Source organism: Salmo salar, chromosome ssa16 (assembly GCF_905237065.1).
Source record: "Salmo salar chromosome ssa16, Ssal_v3.1, whole genome shotgun sequence".
Taxonomy (NCBI): domain Eukaryota; kingdom Metazoa; phylum Chordata; class Actinopteri; order Salmoniformes; family Salmonidae; genus Salmo; species Salmo salar.
The window spans coordinates 56,571,711-56,586,351 of NC_059457.1; the positions used below are offsets into that span (position 1 = coordinate 56,571,711).

The window sequence follows — 14,641 nt, forward strand, 5'->3', positions numbered from 1 at the left end:
AGGGTCTTGTAGATGACCTGGAGCCAGTGGCTTTGGCGACGAGTATGAAGCGAGGGCCAGCCAACGAGAGCGTACAGGTCGCAGTGGTGGGTAGTATATGGGGCTTTGGTGACAAAACGGATGGCACTGTGATAGACTGCATCCAGTTTGCTGAGTAGGGTGATGGAGGCTATTTTATAGATGACATCACCGAAGTCGAGGATTGGTAGGATGGTCAGTTTTATGAGGGTATGTTTGGCAGCATGAGTGAAGGATGCTTTGTTGTGAAATAGGAAGCCAATTCTAGATTTAATTTTGGATTGGAGATGTTTAATGTGAGTCTGGAAGGAGAGTTTACAGTCTAACCAGACACCCAGGTATTTGTAGTTGTCCACATATTCTAAGTCAGAACCGTCCAGAGTAGTGATGCTGGACGGGCGGACAGGTGCAGGCAGCGCTCGGTTGAAGAGCATGCACTTAGTTTTACTTGTATTTAAGAGCAGTTGGAGGCCACGGAAGGAGAGTTGTATGGCATTGAAGCTCGTCTGGAGGGTTGTTAACATAGTGTCCAAAGAAGGGCCAGAAGTATACAGAATGGTGTCGTCTGCGTAGAGGTGGATCAGAGAATCACCAGCAGCAAGAGCAACATCATTGATGTATACAGAGAAAAGAGTTGGCCCAAGAATTGAACCCTGTGGCACTCCCATAGAGACTACCAGAGGTCCGGACAACAGGCCCTCCGATTTGACACACTGAACTCTATCTCAGAAGTAGAGTAGTATACACATATATATATACACACAATTATATTATATATTACTATAGACAGAATGTGGATAGAATATCTGAAGGATATTTAAGATATACAGTATATCTATTCTGTGTAACCGATGTGAAATGGCTAGCTAGTTAGCGGTGGTGCGCGCTAATTGCGTTTCAATCGGGTGATGTCACTCGCTCTGAGACCTTGAAGTAGTTGTTCCCCGCGGCCTTTTATGGCGCGATGGGTAACGATGCTTCGTGGGGTGTCAGTTGTTGATGTGTGCAGAGGGTTCCTGGTTCAAGCCCGGGTTGGGGCGAGGAAGAGGGACGGAAGCTAGACTGTTACATATGTATAGCATTAATTCAATCAGATAGGCCTTGACTAGAACACAGTATAGACATATGAAATGGGTAAAACACATTATTAAGGTGACCAGTGATCCATGTTTATGTACATAGGGCAGCAGTCTCTAAGGGTCAGGGTTGAGTAACTGGGTGGTAGCCAGCTAGTAACAGTGACTAAGGTTCAGGGTACTGTGTGGAGGCTGGCTAGTGATGACTGTTTAACAGTCTGATGGCCTTGAGATAGAAGCTGTTTTTCAGTCTCTCAGTCCCAGCTTTGATCCACCTGTACTGACCTCGCCTTCTGGATGATAGCGGGGTGAACAGGCTGTGGCTCGGGTGGTTGATGTCCTTGATGATTCTTTCACCCTTCCTGTGACATCGGGTGGTGTAGGTGTCCTGGAGGGCAGGTAGTTTGCCCCCGGTGATGCGTTGTGCAGACCACACTACCCTCTGGAGATCCCTGCGGAATGACTTAGAATGTTGTAGTCCTAAGTATCCCTGACTCACCCAGGCCCAGCTCACACAGTGATAGATGGTCTCTCTGCCTGTCCAGGCCCAGCTCACACAGTGATACACAGTGATAGATGGTCTCTCTGCCTGTCCAGGCTCAGCTCACACAGTGATACATGGTCTCTCTGCCTGTCCAGGCCCAGCTCACACAGTGATAGATGGTCTCTCTGCCTGTCCAGGCCCAGCTCACACAGTGATACACAGTGATAGATGGTCTCTCTGCCTGTCCAGGCTCAGCTCACACAGTGATACATGGTCTCTCTGCCTGTCCAGGCCCAGCTCACACAGTGATAGATGGTCTCTCTGCCTGTCCAGGCCCAGCTCACACAGTGATACACAGTGATAGATGGTCTCTCTGCCTGTCCAGGCTCAGCTCACACAGTGATAGATGGTCTCTCTGCCTGTCCAGGCTCAGCTCACACAGTGATACATGGTCTCTCTGCCTGTCCAGGCCCAGCTCACACAGTGATACACAGTGATAGATGGTCTCTCTGCCTGTCCAGGCTCAGCTCACACAGTGATACATGGTCTCTCTGCCTGTCCAGGCCCAGCTCACACAGTGATAGATGGTCTCTCTGCCTGTCCAGGCTCAGCTCACACAGTGATAGATGGTCTCTCTGCCTGTCCAGGCCCAGCTCACACAGTGATAGATGGTCTCTCTGCCTGTCCAGGCCCAGCTCACACAGTGATAGATGGTCTCTCTGCCTGTCCAGGCTCAGCTCACACAGTGATAGATGGTCTCTCTGCCTGTCCAGGCCTGGCTCACACAGTGATAGATGGTCTCTCTGCCTGTCCAGGCTCGGCTCACACAGTGATAGATGGTCTCTCTGCCTGTCCAGGCCCAGCTCACACAGTGATAGATGGTCTCTCTGCCTGTCCAGGCCCAGCTCACACAGTGATACATGGTCTCTCTGCCTGTCCAGGCCCAGCTCACACAGTGATAGATGGTCTCTCTGCCTGTCCAGGCCCAGCTCACACAGTGATACATGGTCTCTCTGCCTGTCCAGGCCCAGCTCACACAGTGATACATGGTCTCTCTGCCTGTCCAGGCCCAGCTCACACAGTGATACATGGTCTCTCTGCCTGTCCAGGCTCAGCTCACACAGTGATAGATGGTCTCTCTGCCTGTCCAGGCCCAGCTCACACAGTGATACATGGTCTCTCTGCCTGTCCAGGCCCAGCTCACACAGTGATACATGGTCTCTCTGCCTGTCCAGGCTCAGCTCACACAGTGATAGATGGTCTCTCTGCCTGTCCAGGCCCAGCTCACACAGTGATAGATGGTCTCTCTGCCTGTCCAGGCCCAGCTCACACAGTGATAGATGGTCTCTCTGCCTGTCCAGGCCCAGCTCACACAGTGATACATGGTCTCTCTGCCTGTCCAGGCCCAGCTCACACAGTGATAGATGGTCTCTCTGCCTGTCCAGGCTCAGCTCACACAGTGATAGATGGTCTCTCTGCCTGTCCAGGCCCAGCTCACACAGTGATAGATGGTCTCTCTGCCTGTCCAGGCCCAGCTCACACAGTGATAGATGGTCTCTCTGCCTGTCCAGGCCCAGCTCACACAGTGATAGATGGTCTCTCTGCCTGTCCAGGCTCAGCTCACACAGTGATAGATGGTCTCTCTGCCTGTCCAGGCCTAGCTCACACAGTGATAGATGGTCTCTCTGCCTGTCCAGGCCCAGCTCACACAGTGATAGATGGTCTCTCTGCCTGTCCAGGCTCAGCTCACACAGTGATAGATGATCTCTCTGCCTGCTCTTTATTTTCCAGACGTGAAGGAAGGTGTCATTCAGGAGAACGAGGCAGCGACAAGGAAAAGACCGAAGAACTGTCAGCTGTGAGGCCCTTTATGTCAAGAGAAGAAGAGGTAGGCCTGGTCACATCGCTAACTCGCTAATTAATGGCTGTTCCATCCATGTTGACGTTGCTCACAATTGTCATGTACAGTAAGTAGCTGGTTACTGTGGGACTATTGTGTTTGGGTCAGTACATGTGGCTGTGCAGGTCATACTACAGTATACAGCTGTGGGTCAGGTTCACGAGGAGAAGTTTCTATTGTCTCAGCTGCCTGTAATCGCTCCACATCCTCCTGAGGAGTCGTACCGTGGTTCGGCTGTAGTTGCCCTTTCTGATGAATCTGTATGACGGGCTGATACCTTACTGTTAAATGGGTTATTAGTACCTAGCTGTTAGGTTCTCCTCAGGTGGTTTGGGAAAGGACCAGGGTTCATTTTTTATTTAGCTTAAACCTTTTATTTAAACATTGAGTCCCATAACGCATCAATCTATATATGATTCAGATGGTGATTCCTTGGTGATTCCTTGGTCTATCGTAATATATGATTCAGATGGTGATTCCTTGGTGATTCCTTGGTCTATCGTAATATATGATTCAGATGGTGATTCCTTGGTCTATTATAATACATGATTCAGATGGTGATTCCTTGGTCTATTGTAATATATGATTCAGATGGTGATTCCTTGGTCTATTATAATACATGATTCAGATGGTGATTCCTTGGTCTATTGTAATATATGATTCAGATGGTGATTCCTTGGTCTATTGTAATACATGATTCAGATGGTGATTCCTTGGTGATTCCTTGGTCTATTGTAATACATGATTCAGATGGTGATTCCTTGGTCTATTGTAATATATGATTCAGATGGTGATTCCTTGGTCTATTATAATACATGATTCAGATGGTGATTCCTTGGTGATTCCTTGGTCTATTGTAATATATGATTCAGATGGTGATTCCTTGGTGATTCCTTGGTCTATTGTAATATATGATTGAGATGGTGATTCCTTGGTCTATTGTAATATATGATTCAGATGGTGATTCCTTGGTCTATTGTAATATATGATTCAGATGGTGATTCCTTTGTAGTAATCTCATAAGTAATCTCATCGCATGGTGTTTGCAATGCCAGGGTTGTGGGTTCGATTCCCATGGGGGGCCAGCACAAAAAAAAATTAAAAAACCAATGCATTAAATGAAATGTATGCATTCACTACTGTAAGTCACTCTGGATAAGAATGTCTGCTAAAATGTAAATGTCTATTTTGGTCCCGTGTGGCTCAGTTGGTAGAGCATGGTGTTTGCAACGCCAGGGTTGTGGGTTCGATTCCCACGGGGGACCAGTACGGAAAAAATGTATGAAATGTATGCATTCACTACTGTAAATCGCTCTGGATAAGAGCGTCTGCTAAATGACTAAAAAAAAAATCACCATCTGAATCATGTATTATAATAGACCAAGGAATCACCAAGGAATCACCATCTGAATCATGTATTATAATAGACCAAGGAATCACCATCTGAATCATCTATTATAATAGACCAAGGAATCACCATCTGAATCATATATTACAATAGACCAAGGAATCACCATCTGAATCATGTATTATAATAGACCAAGGAATCACCAAGGAATCACCATCTGAATCATGTATTATAATAGACCAAGGAATCACCAAGGAATCACCATCTGAATCATGTATTACAATAGACCAAGGAATCACCATCTGAATCATGTATTACAATAGACCAAGGAATCACCATCTGAATCATGTATTATAATAGACCAAGGAATCACCAAGGAATCACCATCTGAATCATGTATTATAATAGACCAAGGAATCACCATCTGAATCATGTATTATAATAGACCAAGGAATCACAAAGGAATCACCATCTGAATCATGTATTATAATAGACCAAGGAATCACCATCTGAATCATATATTATAATAGACCAAGGAATCACCATCTGAATCATGTATTATAATAGCAAGGAATACCAAGGAATCACCATCTGAATCATGTATTATAATAGACCAAGGAATCACCAAGGAATCACCATCTGAATCATGTATTATAATAGACCAAGGAATCACCATCTGAATCATGTATTATAATAGACCAAGGAATCACCAAGGAATCACCATCTGAATCATGTATTATAATAGACCAAGGAATCACCATCTGAATCATGTATTATAATAGACCAAGGAATCACCAAGGAATCACCATCTGAATCATGTATTATAATAGACCAAGGAATCACCATCTGAATCATGTATTATAATAGACCAAGGAATCACCAAGGAATCACCATCTGAATCATCTATTACAATAGACCAAGGAATTACCATGTCCCTGCTGTCTAGGCTGCCGGCCTTGTCCCTGCTGTCTAGGCTGCCGGCCTTGTCCCTGCTGTCTAGGCTGCCGGCCCTGCTGTCTAGGCTGCCGGCCTTGGCCCTGCTGTCTAGGCTGCCGGCCTTGGCCCTGCTGTCTAGGCTGCCGGCCCTGCTGTCTAGGCTGCTGACTGGATACACAGAGATGTAGTGAAGTTGCTGTCCTGTCTATTCTGCTGGAACTAGACTTCATGTTTCTAGGTGAGGACATGATCAGTTCTGCATTGAACATGAATGTGTATGCAGTAGTGTGTGTGTGTGTGTGTGTGTGTGTGTGTGTGTGTGTGTGTGTGTGTGTGTGTGTGTGTGTGTGTGTACAGTATATATGAGTTAATTGACTGGAGCACATGGCAGACTGAGTCCTCACTATTACCCTTCTTAGGTCAGGACAAACCAACTCCTTCATAAAGTCTTGTGGAAACGTCATCGCTATTCCTGGTGAACGGGTTGAACCACATATTTGGCCCCTCCGTGACTTTGGCCTGAAATATGTGGCATTCTGGACTAAAAGCGGAATTGTGGAATTGATTTTTGCACTCAAATCTTTCTATCATTTTTTGTTCTCTCCATATTTGGAAATGTTTAGCTACTCCGCCTGAGAAGTAAGGGGAGAGGAGAGGAGAGGGGATGTTTGGCTACTGGTGGATGATGTCTGTAGGGGAGAGGAGAGGGGATATGAGTCATTTGAGCAGCATAAACTGAGAGAGAGAGATTCTTCGCCAAGTTAACTGCCATTGACTGAATGAACTGAGGCTTGCTGGCTATATTCTAAAGAGAATAAAATCAGGATTCTGTAAGTATCATGCTTTGCTTTTCTCAGCTGTGTTACAGTACATTATAGCAGGGCTGGTAGTTTACTGTGTTACAGTACATTATAGCAGGGCTGGTAGTTTACTGTGTTACAGTACATTATAGCAGGGCTGGCTGGTAGTTTACTGTGTTACAGTACATTATAGCAGGGCTGGTAGTTTACTGTGTTACAGTACATTATAGCAGGGCTGGCTGGTAGTTTACTGTGTTACAGTACATTATAGCAGGGCTGGTAGTTTACTGTGTTACAGTACATTATAGCAGGGCTGGTAGTTTACTGTGTTACAGTACATTATAGCAGGGCTGGCTGGTAGTTTACTGTGTTACAGTACATTATAGCAGGGCTGGCTGGTAGTTTACTGTGTTACAGTACATTATAGCAGGGCTGGCTGGTAGTTTACTGTGTTACAGTACATTCTAGCAGGGCTGGCTGGTAGTTTACTGTGTTACAGTACATTATAGCAGGGCTGGCTGGTAGTTTACTGTGTTACAGTACATTATTGCAGGGCTGGCTGGTAGTTTACTGTGTTACAGTACATTATTGCAGGGCTGGCTGGTAGTTTACTGTGTTACAGTACATTATAGCAGGGCTGGCTGGTAGTTTACTGTGTTACAGTACATTATAGCAGGGGCTGGTAGTTTACTGTGTTACAGTACATTATAGCAGGGCTGGCTGGTAGTTTACTGTGTTACAGTACATTATAGCAGGGCTGGCTGGTAGTTTACTGTGTTACAGTACATTCTAGCAGGGCTGGCTGGTAGTTTACTGTGTTACAGTACATTCTAGCAGGGCTGGCTGGTAGTTTACTGTGTTACAGTACATTATAGCAGGGCTGGCTGGTAGTTTACTGTGTTACAGTACATTATTGCAGGGCTGGCTGGTAGTTTACTGTGTTACAGTACATTATTGCAGGGCTGGCTGGTAGTTTACTGTGTTACAGTACATTATTGCAGGGCTGGCTGGTAGTTTACTGTGTTACAGTACATTATTGCAGGGCTGGCTGGTAGTTTACTGTGTTACAGTACATTATAGCAGGGCTGGCTGGTAGTTTACTGTGTTACAGTACATTATAGCAGGGCTGGCTGGTAGTTTACTGTGTTACAGTACATTATAGCAGGGCTGGCTGGTAGTTTACTGTGTTACAGTACAATATAGAACTGCAGAACTAGACGTGTTCTATTCATTTTATGTCTATGGAGTGGAACCGCCGAACTAGAAGCGTTCTATTCATTCTATTTCTATGGAGTGGAACCGCCGAACTAGAAGCGTTCTATTCATTCTATTTCTATGGAGTGGAACCGCCGAACTAGAAGCGTTCTATTCATTCTATTTCTATGGAATGGACCCGCGGAGCTAGAAGCCTTCTATTCATTCTATTTCTATGGAATGGAACCGCGGAGCTAGAAGCCTTCTATTCATTCTATTTCTATGGAATGGAACCTAAGTGGAGGACATGTTTACATGTTTTAGCCTCACAGGACATGATGGACCTGACGATAGAAAGGTTTGGAATTCATAAGCATTTAAAGGATATTTATGTTCTCAGAAGATAATCCCATCAATTCCAGTTAGCTTTCCACTTGTAAACCGTAGAATGAGCGGCCGTCACGTCGTTGTGGTGGTGACTTGTAGTTACGCCGAATCTGTTACTTTGACAATGGCAGCCCACCTACACAACCTATTCACTGTGGATGAACACTGATGTCTTTTGGATGTGATTCATTTGGTGGCTTCACACTAGAGGTCTGATTCAGACAGGAGATAGGAGAAGCATACCAATCTCTGACTTCCTCATTCATTCATTGATTGATGTCAGCGGTAGACCTGTTGAAAAGTGATATACCAAGTACAAATACAGTAATGTATACAGCACTAAAGGCTACAAAATATGTAGCGCAAAATTAGTTTTTTAGCAAAACATTTTTTTAGACAGAACTGCAAGCGTTCATGGAGTTGATCTGATGGGAAACCTGAACCTGTGATGTCATCGCCCCCCCCTTTGCTTGAGGAACAACAGAGAGCAACAGAGGAAAGGCCCACTGGTGATGTCATGACATACATGGACCACCTATTGAGATGTACCTTTTTGTTAACCCTTTACACTTGTACCTGTATACAGGTTGAAAATGGCGGATTTGGGCGCTGATAAACACCCTAACTGGAACACAGCGGCTGTAGAGTAGCATACTATACATGACATCAGAGCTGGCCCTCTGTGCTTCACATCGCTGTAGAGTAGCATACTATACATGACATCAGAGCTCGCCCTCTGTGCTTCACATCGCTGTACGGTAACATGATATACATGACATCAGAGCTCGCCCTCTGTGCTTCACATCGCTGTACGGTAACATGATATACATGACATCAGAGCTCGCCCTCTGTGCTTCACATCGCTGTACGGTAACATGATATACATGACATCAGAGCTCGCCCTCTGTGCTTCACATCGCTGTACGGTAACATGATATACATGACATCAGAGCTCGCCCTCTGTGCTTCACATCGCTGTACGGTAACATGATATACATGACATCAGAGCTCGCCCTCTGTGCTTCACATCGCTGTACGGTAACATGATATACATGACATCAGAGCTGGCCCTCTGTGCTTCACATCGCTGTAGAGTAGCATACTATACATGACATCAGAGCTGGCCCTCTGTGCTTCACATCGCTGTAGAGTAACATGATATACATGACATCAGAGCTGGCCCTCTGTGCTTCACATCGCTGTAGAGTAGCATACTATACATGACATCAGAGCTGGCCCTCTGTGCTTCACATCGCTGTAGAGTAGCATACTATACATGACATCAGAGCTGGCCCTCTGTGCTTCACATCGCTGTAGAGTAGCATACTATACATGACATCAGAGCTCGCCCTCTGTGCTTCACATCGCTGTACAGTAACATACTATACATGACATCAGAGCTCGCCCTCTGTGCTTCACATCGCTGTAGAGTAGCATACTATACATGACATCAGAGCTCGCCCTCTGTGCTTCACATCGCTGTAGAGTAACATGATATACATGACATCAGAGCTCGCCCTCTGTGCTTCACATCGCTGTAGAGTAACATGATATACATGACATCAGAGCTCGCCCTCTGTGCTTCACATCGCTGTAGAGTAACATGATATACATGACATCAGAGCTGGCCCTCTGTGCTTCACATCGCTGTAGAGTAACATGATATACATGACATCAGAGCTCGCCCTCTGTGCTTCACATCGCTGTAGAGTAACATGATATACATGACATCAGAGCTCGCCCTCTGTGCTTCACATCGCTGTAGAGTAACATGATATACATGACATCAGAGCTCGCCCTCTGTGCTTCACATCGCTGTAGAGTAACATGATATACATGACATCAGAGCTGGCCCTCTGTGCTTCACATCGCTGTAGAGTAACATGATATACATGACATCAGAGCTGGCCCTCTGTGCTTCACATCGCTGTAGAGTAACATGATATACATGACATCAGAGCTGGCCCTCTGTGCTTCACATCGCTGTAGAGTAACATGATATACATGACATCAGAGCTGGCCCTCTGTGCTTCACATCGCTGTAGAGTAGCATACTATACATGACATCAGAGCTGGCCCTCTGTGCTACACATCGCTGTAGAGTAACATGATATACATGACATCAGAGCTGGCCCTCTGTGCTTCACATCGCTGTACAGTAACATGATATACATGACATCAGAGCTGGCCCTCTGTGCTTCACATCGCTGTACGGTAACATGATATACATGACATCAGAGCTCGCCCTCTGTGCTTCACATCGCTGTAGAGTAACATGATATACATGACATCAGAGCTGGCCCTCTGTGCTTCACATCGCTGTAGAGTAACATGATATACATGACATCAGAGCTCGCCCTCTGTGCTTCACATCGCTGTACGGTAACATGATATACATGACATCAGAGCTCGCCCTCTGTGCTTCACATCGCTGTACGGTAACATGATATACATGACATCAGAGCTCGCCCTCTGTGCTTCACATCGCTGTACGGTAACATGATATACATGACATCAGAGCTCGCCCTCTGTGCTTCACATCGCTGTACGGTAACATGATATACATGACATCAGAGCTCGCCCTCTGTGCTTCACATCGCTGTACAGTAACATGATATACATGACATCAGAGCTCGCCCTCTGTGCTTCACATCGCTGTACGGTAACATGATATACATGACATCAGAGCTCGCCCTCTGTGCTTCACATCGCTGTACGGTAACATGATATACATGACATCAGAGCTCGCCCTCTGTGCTTCACATTGCTGTACGGTAACATGATATACATGACATCAGAGCTCGCCCTCTGTGCTTCACATCGCTGTACGGTAACATGATATACATGACATCAGAGCTCGCCCTCTGTCCTTCACATCGCTGTACGGTAACATGATATACATGACATCAGAGCTCGCCCTCTGTGCTTCACATCGCTGTACAGTAACATGATATATTTGTTGTTGTCTGAGTGACGGGGAATTGCTGTAAACTAAGAGGACACAAGCCAAACACCTGTGAGTCCAAATGGGCACTTTACATTTCCATATCATAAAACTCATGTCATTTACACTGTCAACGTTTATGATCATTATGTTTGATGTACAGTTACAAGATGACATGACGTTATACTCTGGGTTGATCTGAACAGAAGGAGTCTACGTTTCCCCAGGCCCAAAACCTTCAGGTTATCTCTAGAAAAACAGGACTTTCTTGAAAAAGGTGCCTATTGTTACAATTTATTTATATTTTTTACATTTTAGTCATTTAGCAGACGCTCTTATCCAGAGCGACTTACAGTAGTGAATGCATACATTTCATACATTTCATGCATTTTACTGGCCCCCCAATGGGAATCGAACCCACAACCCTGGCGTTGCAAACACCATGCTCTACCAACTGAGCCACAGAGAACTGAGCCACAGAGAACTGAGCCACAGAGAACTGAGCCACAGAGAACTGAGCCACAGAGAACTGAGCCACAGAGAACTGAGCCACAGAGAACTGAGCCACAGAGAACTGAGCCACAGGGAACTGAGCCACAGAGAACTGAGCCACAGAGAACTGAGCCACAGGAGAACTGAGCCACAGAGAACTGAGCCACAGAGAACTGAGCCACAGGAGAACTGAGCCACAGGGGAACTGAGCCACAGGGGAACTGAGCCACAGGGGAACTGAGCCACAGGGGAACTGAGCCACAGGGGAACTGAGCCACAGGGGAACTGAGCCACAGGGGAACTGAGCCACAGGGGAACTGAGCCACAGGGGAACTGAGCCACAGGGGAACTGAGCCACAGGGGAACTGAGCCACAGGGGAACTGAGCCACAGGGGAACTGAGCCACAGGGGAACTGAGCCACAGGGGAACTGAGCCACAGGGGAACTGAGCCACAGGGGAACTGAGCCACAGGGGAACTGAGCCACAGGGGAACTGAGCCACAGGGGAACTGAGCCACAGGGGAACTGAGCCACAGGGGAACTGAGCATACTCTCAAATGTAGCTTAGTGGTTTACCTGATGTTTGATCACTTTGCTGTTGTTTTAACAATGTTTTTTTCCACAAGCGTTCTAAATGTGTTATCCACGTACATTTGGCATCCTTATATTGTTGACCTACGTCTGTCCAAGCAGCACACCCTGCTCTGACTGCTGCCTCTCTGTCCATTACTACAGCCCTGCTCTGACTGCTGTCTCTCTGTCCATTACTACAGCCCTGCTCTGACTGCTGTCTCTCTGTCCATTACTACAGCCCTGCTCTGACTGCTGCCTCTCTGTCCATTACTACAGCCCTGCTCTGACTGCTGCCTCTCTGTCCATTACTACAGCCCTGCTCTGACTGCTGCCTCTCTGTCCATTACTACAGCCCTGCTCTGACTGCTGCCTCTCTGTCCATTACTACAGCCCCGCTCTGACTGCTGTCTCTCTGTCCATTACTACAGCCCTGCTCTGACTGCTGTCTCTCTGTCCATTACTACAGCCCTGCTCTGACTGCTGCCTCTCTGTCCATTACTACAGCCCTGCTCTGACTGCTGTCTCTCTGTCCATTACTACAGCCCTGCTCTGACTGCTGTCTCTCTGTCCATTACTACAGCCCTGCTCTGACCGCTGCCTCTCTGTCCATTACTACAGCCCTGCTCTGACTGCTGCCTCTCTGTCCATTACTACAGCCCTGCTCTGACCGCTGCCTCTCTGTCCATTACTACAGCCCTGCTCTGACTGCTGTCTCTCTGTCCATTACTACAGCCCTGCTCTGACTGCTGCCTCTCTGTCCATTACTACAGCCCTGCTCTGACTGCTGCCTCTCTGTCCATTACTACAGCCCTGCTCTGACTGCTGCCTCTCTGTCCATTACTACAGCCCCGCTCTGACTGCTGTCTCTCTGTCCATTACTACAGCCCTGCTCTGACTGCTGTCTCTCTGTCCATTACTACAGCCCTGCTCTGACTGCTGCCTCTCTGTCCATTACTACAGCCCTGCTCTGACTGCTGTCTCTCTGTCCATTACTACAGCCCTGCTCTGACCGCTGCCTCTCTGTCCATTACTACAGCCCCGCTCTGACTGCTGTCTCTCTGTCCATTACTACAGCCCCGCTCTGACTGCTGTCTCTCTGTCCATTACTACAGCCCTGCTCTGACCGCTGTCTCTCTGTCCATTACTACAGCCCTGCTCTGACCGCTGCCTCTCTGTCCATTACTACAGCCCTGCTCTGACTGCTGTCTCTCTGTCCATTACTACAGCCCTGCTCTGACTGCTGCCTCTCTGTCCATTACTACAGCCCTGCTCTGACTGCTGTCTCTCTGTCCATTACTACAGCCCTGCTCTGACTGCTGTCTCTCTGTCCATTACTACAGCCCTGCTCTGACTGCTGCCTCTCTGTCCATTACTACAGCCCTGCTCTGACTGCTGCCTCTCTGTCCATTACTACAGCCCTGCTCTGACTGCTGTCTCTCTGTCCATTACTACAGCCCTGCTCTGACTGCTGTCTCTCTGTCCATTACTACAGCCCTGCTCTGACCGCTGCCTCTCTGTCCATTACTACAGCCCTGCTCTGACTGCTGTCTCTCTGTCCATTACTACAGCCCTGCTCTGACTGCTGCCTCTCTGTCCATTACTACAGCCCTGCTCTGACCGCTGCCTCTCTGTCCATTACTACAGCCCTGCTCTGACTGCTGCCTCTCTGTCCATTACTACAGCCCTGCTCTGACTGCTGCCTCTCTGTCCATTACTACAGCCCTGCTCTGACTGCTGTCTCTCTGTCCATTACTACAGCCCTGCTCTGACTGCTGTCTCTCTGTCCATTACTACAGCCCTGCTCTGACCGCTGTCTCTCTGTCCATTACTACAGCCCTGCTCTGACTGCTGCCTCTCTGTCCATTACTACAGCCCTGCTCTGACTGCTGTCTCTCTGTCCATTACTTAGGAAGGTATGACAGAATCCAGACATTAAAATGGAATTCAACAATATACTAACATTTATTGAACTTAGAAATAAATAAACTAAATGTATTGAACTTATTAGAAAATGCATTAATTTGCCCAAGTTAATCATTAGACAGGAACAACATGCATCAGTGATTCATATTTTCATGCAACTTTCTGAAAATGGCACAGGAATGTCTGTCTGTCTCTGTCTGTCTCTGTCTGTCTCTGTCTGTCTCTGTCTGTCTCTGTCTGTCTCTGTGTGTCTCTCTCTGTCTCTGTCTGTCTCTGTGTCTCTCTCTGTCTCTCTCTCTGTCTCTGTCTCTCTCTCTGTGTCTGTCTCTGTCTCTCTCTCTGTGTCTGTCTCTGTCTCTCTCTCTGTGTCTGTCTCTCTCTCTCTCTCTGTGTCTGTCTCTCTCTGTCTGTCTGTTTTGTTCTCAATGAAATGTTAATTCTGAAGTGTCCTGTGTCTACCTGGCAGAATGATATCAATCCAGTGGGTATTTATTTAGTGAACTCTGTGATCAGATGAGTGCTATAGAAACATCAATAACCAAACTTGCATTAAAGGGTAACTATAC

General features: G+C 46.8%; 1 protein-coding gene across 4 annotated transcripts in view; it reads left to right on the forward strand.

Annotated features, from left to right (window-relative positions):
- The window catches only part of lpp (LIM domain containing preferred translocation partner in lipoma), a 519,001-nt gene that overhangs the window by 8,007 nt on the left and 496,353 nt on the right, over positions 1-14,641 (forward strand). Inside the window, exon 2 of one of the 4 annotated variants that reach the window (XM_045697472.1) lies at positions 3,370-3,466. The exons of 1 other annotated variant lie outside the window; for it this stretch is intronic. The gene's annotated coding sequence lies outside the window, so the exon portion shown is untranslated. Of the gene's footprint in view, positions 1-3,369; positions 3,467-5,871; positions 6,001-6,230; positions 6,593-14,641 lie in introns of those variants that run through there. 2 more of the 4 variants (XM_045697476.1, XM_045697473.1) reach the window with 2 other exon arrangements.